This window comes from Cebus imitator, unplaced genomic scaffold (assembly GCF_001604975.1).
Source record: "Cebus imitator isolate Cc_AM_T3 unplaced genomic scaffold, Cebus_imitator-1.0 Scaffold298, whole genome shotgun sequence".
Classification (NCBI taxonomy): Eukaryota; Metazoa; Chordata; class Mammalia; order Primates; family Cebidae; genus Cebus; species Cebus imitator.
This window is the reverse complement of record NW_016107613.1, coordinates 1,122,910-1,135,182: the sequence shown is the minus strand read 5'-3', so window position 1 is coordinate 1,135,182 and position 12,273 is coordinate 1,122,910. Positions and strand designations below refer to the sequence as shown.

At 36.6% G+C, this 12,273-nt stretch overlaps 1 long non-coding RNA gene across 1 annotated transcript in view; it reads left to right on the top strand.

The window, feature by feature from the left end:
- The window catches only part of LOC119467514, a 233,114-nt gene that overhangs the window by 72,566 nt on the left and 148,275 nt on the right, over positions 1–12,273 (top strand). The window lies entirely within an intron of this gene.

Sequence of the window (12,273 nt, the reverse complement as noted above, 5' to 3'; positions counted from 1 at the left end):
TGTATTCAGTGAGCTTCTTAAGAACTCCCTCCTACTGAATTTCCTTATGCATTTGACAGCAAAACAGAGATTAAACAGTCACTGAATTAAAGACAAATAATAGAGTTGCCAAATGAAATTTAACGGCATATTTGTGAATGTGTTTAAATTAGGAAACCTTGATTCAGAAATATTTTGTGGGTATGCCATAAGAGGACTTTGAGGATGACAAGCTCAATATTTACTTCAAAAGTTTAGATAACTGAAATTGGACATCTGTTAACTCCTTAATAATGTGTCAGATATCATATATATACATATATACACACACACATATATAATGGAATACATATGATGTATATATAGTAGGTGTTACAAAAAATTACATGTACACAAATATAGGGTTGGTGCCCAATTTCCTTTCTTGAAGGCTTTAAAAAGTTTTCTGTTTATCAGGCAAAATCCCGGAAATGTTACATAATGAGTCCTGGACAAGCTCTCAGCTGTTTACAGCAGTAAGCACTGCTATAAATGACATCTCTAAAGCAATTCTGAATCCTGTGGCTCAAAGGGCAGAGAGCCCTGGAACATTTTCCAAACTTGAAGCCGGGTATTGCTTCACAAGGTACGCCTTCCTAATGAGAGTATTCAACCTAAGCTTTTATGAAAATTGTTCCAATTAATAGACTCATATGATGGATATGGGATTGTGGTTATGAATTTCCATTTCAGTTCACTTTGTGCAAGAGCAATCATCCTTAAAGGCTCATAATTTCTTTTAATTGGATATTTCATTACCAGGCAAGGGTACAGAGAGCAAAACTAATTTTCCTTGCCTTTTATTTAGCCCACTTTATTTTGGAGTAAGTGCTTGTGATATAGGCCTAAGAAGTAATCATTATTCCTGCTTCTGAAATTAATTTGCTGAACAATGGATTGCAAATTATTTTGCATTCTACGCCTCAGTTTCTCTTTTTGTAAAATGGACTGTTGACAGTTAAACTTCAGAAGTAAAAAATGGTACATTAAAATGAGCAAACTCTTCCCCATTTAGGTTCTAAATATATTGCTATTCTCATTAAGAAAACCCATGCACACTTTACTTCCTTTATTTCCCTTTCATGTTCAGGGCTGGCTGCCATTTTCTCAGAAAAGTTTACAATGGTAGAAAAAGTAGATGATTAGGATTAGATGATGTTCAAATTGGTACTGGTTCTATCATTTACTTGGCCACACAACCTTGGCACCATCATGGAACTGTTTTAAGACTTGATTTCCTCATTTGCTCTCATGCCCTGTTGTTTCTCACTACACTTTAGGGAGTTGCTATTTATTATTTGCTACACCACCAAAGAAGCATTCCATCCCTGACAATATGTCCTTCAGGAGAAATTAGACTAACTATGCCAGGTGTCATATCAGTGCTTACCTTGGTCATTCACTGCCAGGACCCAGGCCACTTCAGTCATCCATAATAATTCTGAACCTCATCCTTATGCTGTTCCTTACCTTCCTCTGTCTCTCCACTCTGTACTCCTAAATCTCTCCTCTACTCTCTTTGTGATTCGCAAGATCTCTCATCCTTTAATTCAGCCATTTTCTACTATGTATCCTTACTCTCCTGAATTAATTTTTCTCCTTGCTCAGATCAAATTCCACTATTAGAATTATTCTCTTGCAACTAATCATAGCTCTGTTGTATCCTTTTCCTTCTATTTCTTGGGAAAAACTCAAACCTTACATAAATATCACTCTCTATATATGTATTCTTCATGTCAGCACTTGTGCAAGTTAAACCTTGCTGGGGAAAAAAATCACATGGTTAAGGCTTCACTCTAATCATCTCAATTCTCAATTTGGGAATATCTATCTGCTAAAAGCTCCAAAACCTATTTTGTACTCTCACATTCAACTGGATACCTTGCCTCAAACTTGTTGGACAAAGTAGAAGTCATAAGAAGCAAACTTTAATATTTTCTGAACCAGAAACCCTATAAACCTTCATAAATTTACTTTTATCTTTTTCTTACCCTGTTATCTTATTTAAAGTCCATTCTTCTTCTTTTCTCTGTGGGATCATTCTAATGTTTTTTTTTTTNTTTTTTTTTTTTTTTTTTTAATTGCTAAATTCAACAGACATGTTTCTTTCCTCATTTTGCTCCATCTTTTCTAGAATTCACAGAAGTTAACCATATTCTCATGGGTTCATTCTCTTCTCTTGGCTTTGGTTACGACTCTTCCTTATGATTTTCTTTCCATTTCACTGACTGTTTTTTCCAGGCACCTTTGTTAGCTCATCTTTTCTCACTGTTCTCCATATGTGAGAGTGGTTTGGAATTCCATCCTTGTCCCTTTTCTTACAGTGATATTTTCTCACTAGGCGATTTTTCCCCTTTCTTGCATTTATTTGCCATATTTGTGTTGATAAATTCAAAATTATCAGCAGAAATTTTAGATTTACAGAGTCCGCTTTCTGCTTTTTATCTCAACTTGAATGTCTTAGAGATATCCTTTCGGCAACAGGAACATTAAACTCTAAACGTAAATCAGGAAAACTAAGCCCTTGTCTCTCACCTTCAACAGTGCTGTAACTTTGTAACTTCTCTTCTTAATAAATATCATTTTCTCTGTTGCGCAGATTAAAACCTAAGTATCAAGTATATGAATGTAAACCTTCAGTTAATACATGTCAATCTCTTGCTGAAGAATTTCCATTGGCTTCCATTGCACTGAGATTAAACCCAAACTGTTTAACATGGCCAATTAATGGATCGACACTATTTAGCTCTTCCATTGAATGTCACACCATTGTCTTCCCAGCTCCAGAAATGCTCCAGGAATGCTGATCTTGTTTACTTCCTTGATCATGCTAAATCCTTTCCTACCTCAAGACCCTGTCATGTTTTGTTGGCTTGGGATTTCTTCTATCACTTATTTTGTAATTCATTTTTACTTTTCCTTTAGATTTCAGCTTAAGCAAATCACCTCAGAAGGGTGTTTCTACCTGCGATATCTGAAATAAAATGTGCTTTTCATCCCAATTTCATTATTCTCTGTCTCAGAGGTTGTCTTATAGTGATTTATTGGCCCTTTAACCTATCTTGCGTGTCATTTCCCCTCTAGTATCTAAGATTCCTATGGCAAAAACATGTTTGTCTTGTTACTATTTCCTCCTTGGTGCCTGGCTCATTTCCTGGAGTATACTAGTCACTCTATAAATATTCACTAATGAATGAATTAAATAATAAATGAGAAAAGAAGCCTATACAAAGTGAATGTGAGGGTCAATTAAATTATATAGGTCAATCACTTTGGAAAATATTAAGGTGTTAAAGCAAGGGATTTTTATTCCATTTTTTTTCTTTAGTGTGTGATAAACCTAAGACTATTTTGATCCTCCTATCTTCCATGCCACCTTTCTGCCCTCATTCATAAATCTTTCTATCTCATGCAAGAAGCCTGCACAGACCAGGTGGGTTGAGAGAAAATTCTCACCTCCCTCACATATTTATGCTTAGCAACTGTCTTTCCCATATGTCCAATTATGTCTACATGATAAGAAAAGTAAAAATTAATGTGAAAAAACTAAAAACCTTAATTAACTCTAAAGGATGAATGTTGATTTTTTTCTTTGTGTATATATGTCGGTGCAAGTGTGCTGTACAAGAGTTTGCAACATGGAATTGGGTTAGTGTTGAGCTTGATGACCTTAAAGGCTACATTCACTGTGTGATCTTGATTCTTTTAGGATTATGTGGGTTGCAGGCTTAGACACAAGACAGGCTTAAATGTTCAATGATGGAAGGTTTTTCTTCCTTATTTAATAGGTTAACTTCAACCAGCATGTCATGCCTGTGGCATCCTTCAGTTTATGTGTTGGTTAAAATCATTTCATCATTTTCTCCTTTCATATGGAATAAATTGTTTTACCATTGGCATACCACACACAAGCTGCCTTGTAGGCTAGATCTTAACAATTCAGCTATTTCTTTTCTTTTTTCTTTTTTTAAAACCTCTGTCCCACCCTTTCCAAACTACTCTGGAGACTGCAAAATTATGGCTTACTGACTATAAAGCTCATGTTCTCTCATTCTCTACCACTTTGTTCATTTCATGGCTTTTTCCTGAAAGCTCTTAACCCTTTTGTATTTTTACTCTAGAAAGCATCCATCCATTTTTCAAAAATCAGCACAAATTTGACCTCCTCTATGAAGATTTATTTAACCTCTCTAGAAAAAGTTAGTCACCCCTCTCTTGAGTTGTCATGTCTTCAGGATATTCTTTAGAAATATCTATACCCAAGGGATAGAAGAGGGTGGGGCACTAGGGGAGGGATAACATTAGGAGAAATACCTAATGTTGGTGACAGGATGATGGATGTGGAAAAACCCCCATGGCACATGTATACCTATGTAACAAACCTGCACATTCTGCACATGTACCCCAGAACTTAAAGTATAATAATAATAAATATCTATATCCATAGTCATATTTGTCACTCACATCCTATTCTATGTGAATTATACTCTCTGGAGTATAGAATGCACAATCTTGTTAGAAAAATACGATGACTCTACATGTCAATTTATGTTTCTTAATATGTTACATATCTATCCTTACATCACAGCCTTTTATCTTAAATACAATTTTGGACTTTTCAGTATATACTTGATTACATTTTGGTTTGATTACACCCTCTGTGTATACTACTTTCCTTATTATTATAAGGAGTTCTACCATTTCCCTTGCCTCCATTTAAGTGTGGTGGAATTTTTAAAGCAATATACCTGACATATCTACCCATTTCTGTTTTTTTCTCCCAGTTGGTTATTAATTTGGGAGTAGAAGACAACTATTATTTACATGTCCTCTCAAATCTCAGGGCTAATCTATAAAGCTCAGTTTTGCTTTGAAACACAGACATTATTTTTATTTTCTTTCTTATAATTTCAACTCTTATTTTAAATTTAGTCAGAATAGTAGCCATTCCGACTGGTGTAAGATAATATCTCATTGTGGTTTTAATTTGCATTTTTCTGATTAGTCTTCATGACCTTTTTTTTCATGGTTGTTTCTCATGTTTGTTGGCTACTTGTATGCTTTATTTTGAGAAGTATCTTTTCATGTTTTTAGTTTATTTTTTAATGGGGCTTTATTTTGAGAAGTATCTCTTCATGTTTTTAGTTCATTTTTTAATGGGGCTATTTGTTTTTTGCTTGTTAATTTAGGTTCTTTATAGATCCTGGATATTAGTCTATTGTCAGATGCATAGTTTATAAATATTTTCTCTTATTCTGTAGGTTGTCTGTTCACTCTATTGATAGTTTCTTTTGCTGTGGAGAAGCTCTTTTACTTAATCAGGTCTAAATTGTCAATGTTTGTTTTTGTGGCAATTGCTTTTGGTGACTTAGTCATACATTGTTTTCCAAGGCCAATGTCCAGAATGATGTTGCCTAGGTTTTCTTCTAGGGCTTTTAAAATTCGAGGTCTTACATTTAAATCTTTAATTCATCTTGAATTAATTTTTGTATATGGTGAAAGATAGGAGTCCACTTTCATATTTCTGCATATGGCTAGCCCACTATCCCAGCATCACTTATTGAATAGGAATCCTTTTCCCCATTGCTTATTTTTGTTGACTTTGCCAAAGATTAGATGATTGTAGAACTTCAGTTTATTTCTGGGTTCTCTAGCCTGTTCCCTTGATCTGTATATCTTTTGTTGTATCAGTACCATTCTGTTTTTGTTCCTGTAGCTTTATGCTATAGTTTTAAGTAGGGTAATGTGATGCCTCTGGCTTTGTTCTTTTTGCTTAGGATTGTTTTGACAATTTGAGCTCATTTGTGGTTCCATAGGAATTTTAGACCAGTTTTTTCTAATTCTGCAAAAAGTGATGCTGGTAGTTTGATAGGAGTAGTGTTGAATCTGTAGATGGCTTTGGGCAGTATGGCCATTTAGTGATACTGATTCTTTCGGTCCATGAGCATGAAATATTTTGCCATTTGTTTATGTCATCTATGATTTCTTTCAGTTGTGTTTTGTAGCTCTTGTAGAGGTATTTTAACTCCATTGTTAGGTATATTTCTAGGTTTTTGTTGTTGTTGTTGTTGTTGTTTTGGTGTGACTATTGTAAATGGGATTACATTCTTGATTTGGCTTTTAGCTAGAATATTATTAGTGTATAGAAATGCTACTGATGTTTGCACATGGATTTTGTATCCTGAAACTTTCCTGGAATTGTTTATCACTTCCAGTAGCCTTCAAAGGAGTCTTTAGGGTTTTCTTTGTATAGAATTATATCATCAGTGAAGAGAGATTGACACAGACTACTTTAATGGTCAAAGGCTCATGAATAAAATTCAGGGAAGCCAGAGTTAAAATGTGGCAATTTTGCTAATGAAAATGTTTGATTTTTGCCTGTTATAAACTCTCAAATCATTTTAGTTTCAGGTTAGTCTGCAGTGGTCTAATTTTGTTGCTTTTTCTTACTGAAATGTCATCTATAATTTAAAGCAATAAGCAAAGATTTAAAATAGAATGAAGTAGATCTACATCTTGTGATCAAGATTTGAGGAGCATTTGAGGTTTATTAAAAATTATGTCACTTCTATTTAAAAGCCACAGGGTCCCTCTATAAATTCAGAAATCAGTACTTTCTTGTTTTTGCTCATTTGAAAATCCTATTTAATGATAATTGCTCTTCTGTTGGGTTTTGGTTATTAAAAAGCTAAAAAAGACAAATACTTTCCTTAAGAAATTTGTCTGCATTTAGCACTGCTGGTTGGCTAGAGGTTAATGTTCATGAAGCCAAAATCACAGGTTTGATGTGAATAGCCACCAGAACCTTTGCTCTGGTATATGGCCTCAATTACACTTTTAACCCGAGAAAGTTGACTTATGATTATGGATGAATTGCCTCAATAAACCCTTAGATGGGATCAGAATATAAGGACGAAAGATCCACTGCCACTAACATGAAAACAACTTATGGTTTATTTTATTTATCAAAAGATTAGGTGAGCTTCACCAACCCCATAGAATTAAATATAGTTTTTATGTTGACAGTGCTCTCTACTTTATATTTCCATCTCTTGACTCCAATTTCAACCCATATAGCTGTTTTTATCTTCATTGGATAACTTGTTAGCATTTTATGTTTATAATGACCAACAAACAAAAGAAATGAAACTACCAAATTAAATATGAAAAACCCTACTGTTTTCACTTCCTGCCAAACTTATTTTTTCCTCAAGGTTTCTCCATTTCAGTAAAGGACACCAGCATCTACCCAGTTGTGCAAGCTCTAAACCTGAGTCATTTTCATTTTCTCTCTACTCTCATCCCTCAATCTATATGATATGGTTTGATTCTGTGTCCCCACCCAAACTCATCTCAAATTGTAATCCCCATGTGTCAAGGGAGGGATCTAGTGAGAGGTGACTGGATGATGGGACTGTATTTCCCTTTTGCTGTTCTCATGATACCGAGTGAGTTCTCATGAGATCTCATTGTTTGATAAATGTCTGGTGCTTCCCCCTTTTCTCTTTCTCTCCTGCCACCACGTAAGACATGTCTTGCTTCTCCTTTGTCTTCCACTATGATTGTAAGCTTCCTGAGGCCTCCTTAGTCATGTGGAACTATGAGTCAATTAAACATCTTTTGCTTATTACCTAGCCTCAGGTAGTATCTTTAACATTACCCAGCCTCAGGTAGTATCTTTATAGTAGTGTGAAAATGGACTAATACAGATAGTTGATACTGGGATGTGGGGCACTGCTATAAAGACACCTAAGAATGTGGAAATGACTTTGAAACTGGGTAATAGGCAGAAGTTAAAACAGTTTGGAGGTGTTAGAAGAAGACAGGAAGATGTGGGAAAGTTTGGAGCTTCCTAGAGACTTGTTGAATAGTTTTGACCAAAATCCTGATAATGATATGGACAATGAAGTCCAGCCTGAGGTGGTCTCAGATGAAGATGAGGAACTTATTGGGAATTGGAACAAAGGTAACTCTTGCTATACTTTAGCAAAGAAACTGGCAGCATTTTGCCTTGCTCTAGAAACCTGTGGAACTTTGAACTTGAGAGAGATAATTTAGGGTATCTGGCTGAAGAAATTTGTAACCAGCAAAACATTCAAGAGATGACCTGGCTTCTCCTGAAAATGTTCAATTACATGCATTCACAAAGAGATGGTTTGAAATTGGAACTTATGTATACAGGAGAAGCAGAACATAAAGGTTTGGAAAATTTGCATCCTGACCATGTGGTAATACAAGAATGTTAATAGCCAAGACAATGTGGAAAATGTCTCCAGGGCATGTCATATCAGAGACCTTCATGGCAGCTCCTCCCATCACAGGCCTGGAGGCTTAGGAGAGACAAATGGTTTTGGGGGCCAGACCCTGGGCTCTGCTACTCCAGTCAGCCTTAAGACTTGATGCCCTGTGTTTCAGCTGCTCTAGCTCCAGTTGTGGCTAAAAGGGGTCAACTTGGAGCTTCAGCCATTGCTTCAGTGTGCAGGCCTCAAGACTTGCCAGCTTCCACTGGTGTTGGGCTTGCAGAGGCACAGAAGGCCAGAATTGAGGTTTGGGAACTGCTGCCTAGATTTTGGAGGATGTATAGAAATGCCTGGATATCTAGGCAGAAGTCTGCTGCAGGGGCAGAGCCCTCATGGAGAACCTCTATTAGGGCAATACAGAAGGGAAATGTGGGGTTGGAGCCCCCACAGAAAGCCACACTTGGGCACTGGCCTAATGGAGCTGTAAGAAGAAGGCCACCATCCTCCAGACCACAGAAAGGTAGATCCACTGACAGCTTGCACTGTGGGCCTGGAAAGGCTGCAGGCACTCAGTGCCAACCCATGAAAGCAGCTGTGGGGCTGTATCCTGCAGAGCCACAAGGGTGGAGCTTCTCAAGGCATTGGAAGGCTACCTCTTTGATCAACATGGCCTGAATGTGAGAGACATGGAGTCAAAGAGGATTTTGGAACTTTAAGATTTAATGACTGCCTGGCTGGGTTTCAGATATTCATGGGGTCTGTTTCCCCTTTGTTTTGGTCAATTTCTCCCATTCGGGACAGGAACTTTTACCCAATGCCTGTGCCCCCATTGTATCTTGGAAGTACCTAACATGTTTTTTATTGTACATGCTCACAGGCTGAAGGGATTTGCCTTGTCTCAGATGAGACTTTGGACATTGACTTTTCAGTTAACACTGAAATGAGTTAAGACTTTGGAGGACTGTTGGGAAGGCATGATTGGTTTTGAAATGTGAAAAGGACATGAGATTTGGGAGGGTCCAAGGGCAGAATGATATGGTGTGGCTCTGTGTCCCCACTTAAGTCTCATCTCAAGTTGCAATCCCCTTGTTTCAAGGGAGGAACTTGGTAGAAGGTGATTGGATCATGGGGTCAGATTCCCCCTTTCTGTTCTCATAATAGTTAGTGAGCTCTCACAAGATCTGGTTGCTTGGTTAGTGTCAAGAACTACCCACTTCTCTCTCTCTTTCTCTCCTGCTGCCATGTAAGATATACCTTGCTTCCCCTTCACTTTGGCCATGATTATAAGTTTTCTGAGGTCTTCTCAGCCATTCAGAAATGTGAATCAATTAAACCTATTAAACCTCTTTGTTTATAAATTACCCAGTCTCAGGTAGTATCTTTATAACAGTGTGAAAATAAAGAAATATACTGTCCCTCAGGTAGTTCTGTTTTCTATTCTCATAATTATACTTGGCCTGCCTCTGAATATCCATTACCTAGCTCAAGCCACCTAAATTATTGCTGTAGATCCCCAACTGGCCATCTGCTGTCACATTTGTCTTTATTCAATCTGTTTTATACAGAGCAGTCAAGGAATTAAGGACTAGTAATGCAAATTTGTAGTATAAAACTTTCTTCTTCTTTTTTTTTTTTTGAGATAGGGTCTTGCTCTGTCATGCAAGCTAGAGTGCAGCAATCATAGCTCACTGCAATATCAAACTCCTGGGCTCAAGTGATCCTCCCACTTTCAGCCTTCTGAGTTACTAGGATTACAGATGTTTACCACTACACATGGCTTAATTAAAAAATTTCTGTAGAGATATGGGTCTCACTATGTTTCCCAGGTTGATCTCGAACACCTGGCATCAAGATATCCTCCTGCCTCAGTCTCCCAAAGTGTTGATTTGAACCACCACACCCAGTGACTTTTCTTTGCACTTAGGATACAATCCAAAGTGTAATAATTGTTTGCAAAGCCCTAACTGTATAGATTTGTGACCTAAACTAAGCTTATTGCTCTCTCTCCCTTACTCAATGCTTTCTATACACACTGGCCATGTTTCTGTTTCTCACACCCATTAGCTCTTTTCCATCACAGGCCTTGTATCTGCTATTTCTTTTCAGTTAACTTCACTGTCCCAGGATTTGATTTCCCCATGCTAGGTTTCTCATCATTCAGGGTTAAGTTCAATATCACCTCCTAAGTGAGATAGTCCTTTGAAGGCCAGATTTATATTAGCTATATTTATTAGCTCTCTATTATATCACTCTGTTTTACAGTCACCATTAGAACCTATTCTTATCTGAGATTATTTTGTTTATTTATTTGTTTACTCATTTATTTTCTGACCTCTTCAATGGGAAGGTAAGCCCCATGAGAGCAGAGACTTTATCTGACTTATTAATATTCATATTTCTGCTGTATATTGATAATTGAGAGTAATAGTCAAAATCTAATGGACCTTTAATGAATATTTGATGAATAAATGAATATTGATTTGTTTCAGGAAAATCATAGATCATTAATGACAAATACCATTCCATGTTTGATAGTTTGGTACATTGCTTAATTAATAGTTCCCTTTACATCATGAACTATTAAGATTTTGAGGCTCCAGATTGAGTCCTTTGAATAAGGATGATGAGAAAAATTAATATTTTTTTGAGAAGGTAGATAGATGGTCCAAAATAAGATAAGCATAGCTCCTTATAACTTCCATAAGAAATGTCATCTGAAGTAAATATAATTGGAATAATAATAAGTAATAATAAATATTGTCATAAAATTGTAAAAGACTTATAGAAGATATAAGATCAGGAACAAAAGTAAGAAAAACTTAACAATAGATGCTAGGTTAAGTGAGACTGAAATAGAAAAAGAATTAACTATTTGAAGATTATGCATATTTCCCAGTTTTGAATGGTGGAGGAAAGAGTTTATAGTTATGCCTCTTTGCAGGGGGATATGAGCAGCAGACAACTGTCTCACTGCTTCTGAGAAACCAATGCCTTTTGTGATGTTTACTTTCTCTAACTTCTTTTGGAATATTTAACTAAAACATGTGCTTTCTTATTCTAATCATCTGTTCTGTGGTTTGTAACTCAAAGAGCACCCTAAATGCAAAAACTACACCTTATGCTTGCCCTTTGCATCCATTTATCAACACTTTCAATGGTAAGCACGTAATAGGTGCCATCTTTCTCATGAGGAACCATACAAATATTCTTTGGTGGTGAAAGCACAGGCATGGTATCATAACATCTGTATTCTACTACTCCTGATTCTATACCACTCAGCATTGTAATCTCTCCAACTTTTTCTTTTTGCACCAGCTTTTACACACAAGTTTGTACTATTTAGTAGCTACAGAATCTTCTTTTTTTCTTCCCTTCGATGAAATTGTAAGCATAAACTTGAATCTAAAACAGAAACTGGCTTAGCTTGGCTGTAGAACCTCCTAATATGCTAAGTAAAACTCTACAGTGGCAGGTCTTCAAATTTTTCCAAAGTCTTACAGTAAGAATTCTATATTTAGCAGGATTTTAAGTGGAACTTTTCCTATTTGAAGATTGCAGTAAAGGCATTGTTCAGTAAAGGACTAACCTTGCCCAACAAAAGATTTGGCCATTGCCTTCATCTCCTTGAAGTTAAACTCTAAGCCCTTGGGATATCCTGCCTGGTAACAGTGTCTTGATTTACAGGGCCATTTGTCATGACAGGTAGTTTATGCTACCAATGTGATTTATGCTGGGAATGAGGATACTAGCTTTACCTCTGGAAGGGCTGGAGACTCAGGTTAGCTGTGCCTGCTTGACCAATCCCCAACAAAATCTTCAGACATCAAGGCTGTGGTAAACTTCCTTGATTGGCAGTACACTGTGCATATTGCCACACATCATTGCTGGGAAAAGTAAGCACTGTCAGCACAGCTCAATAGAAGAGAACAACTAAAAGCTTGTGCCTGGAACTCTCCTGGACCCTGCTCTCTAGGCCTTTTCCTGTTTCTGATATTATTCTGTATCTTTTTGCTGT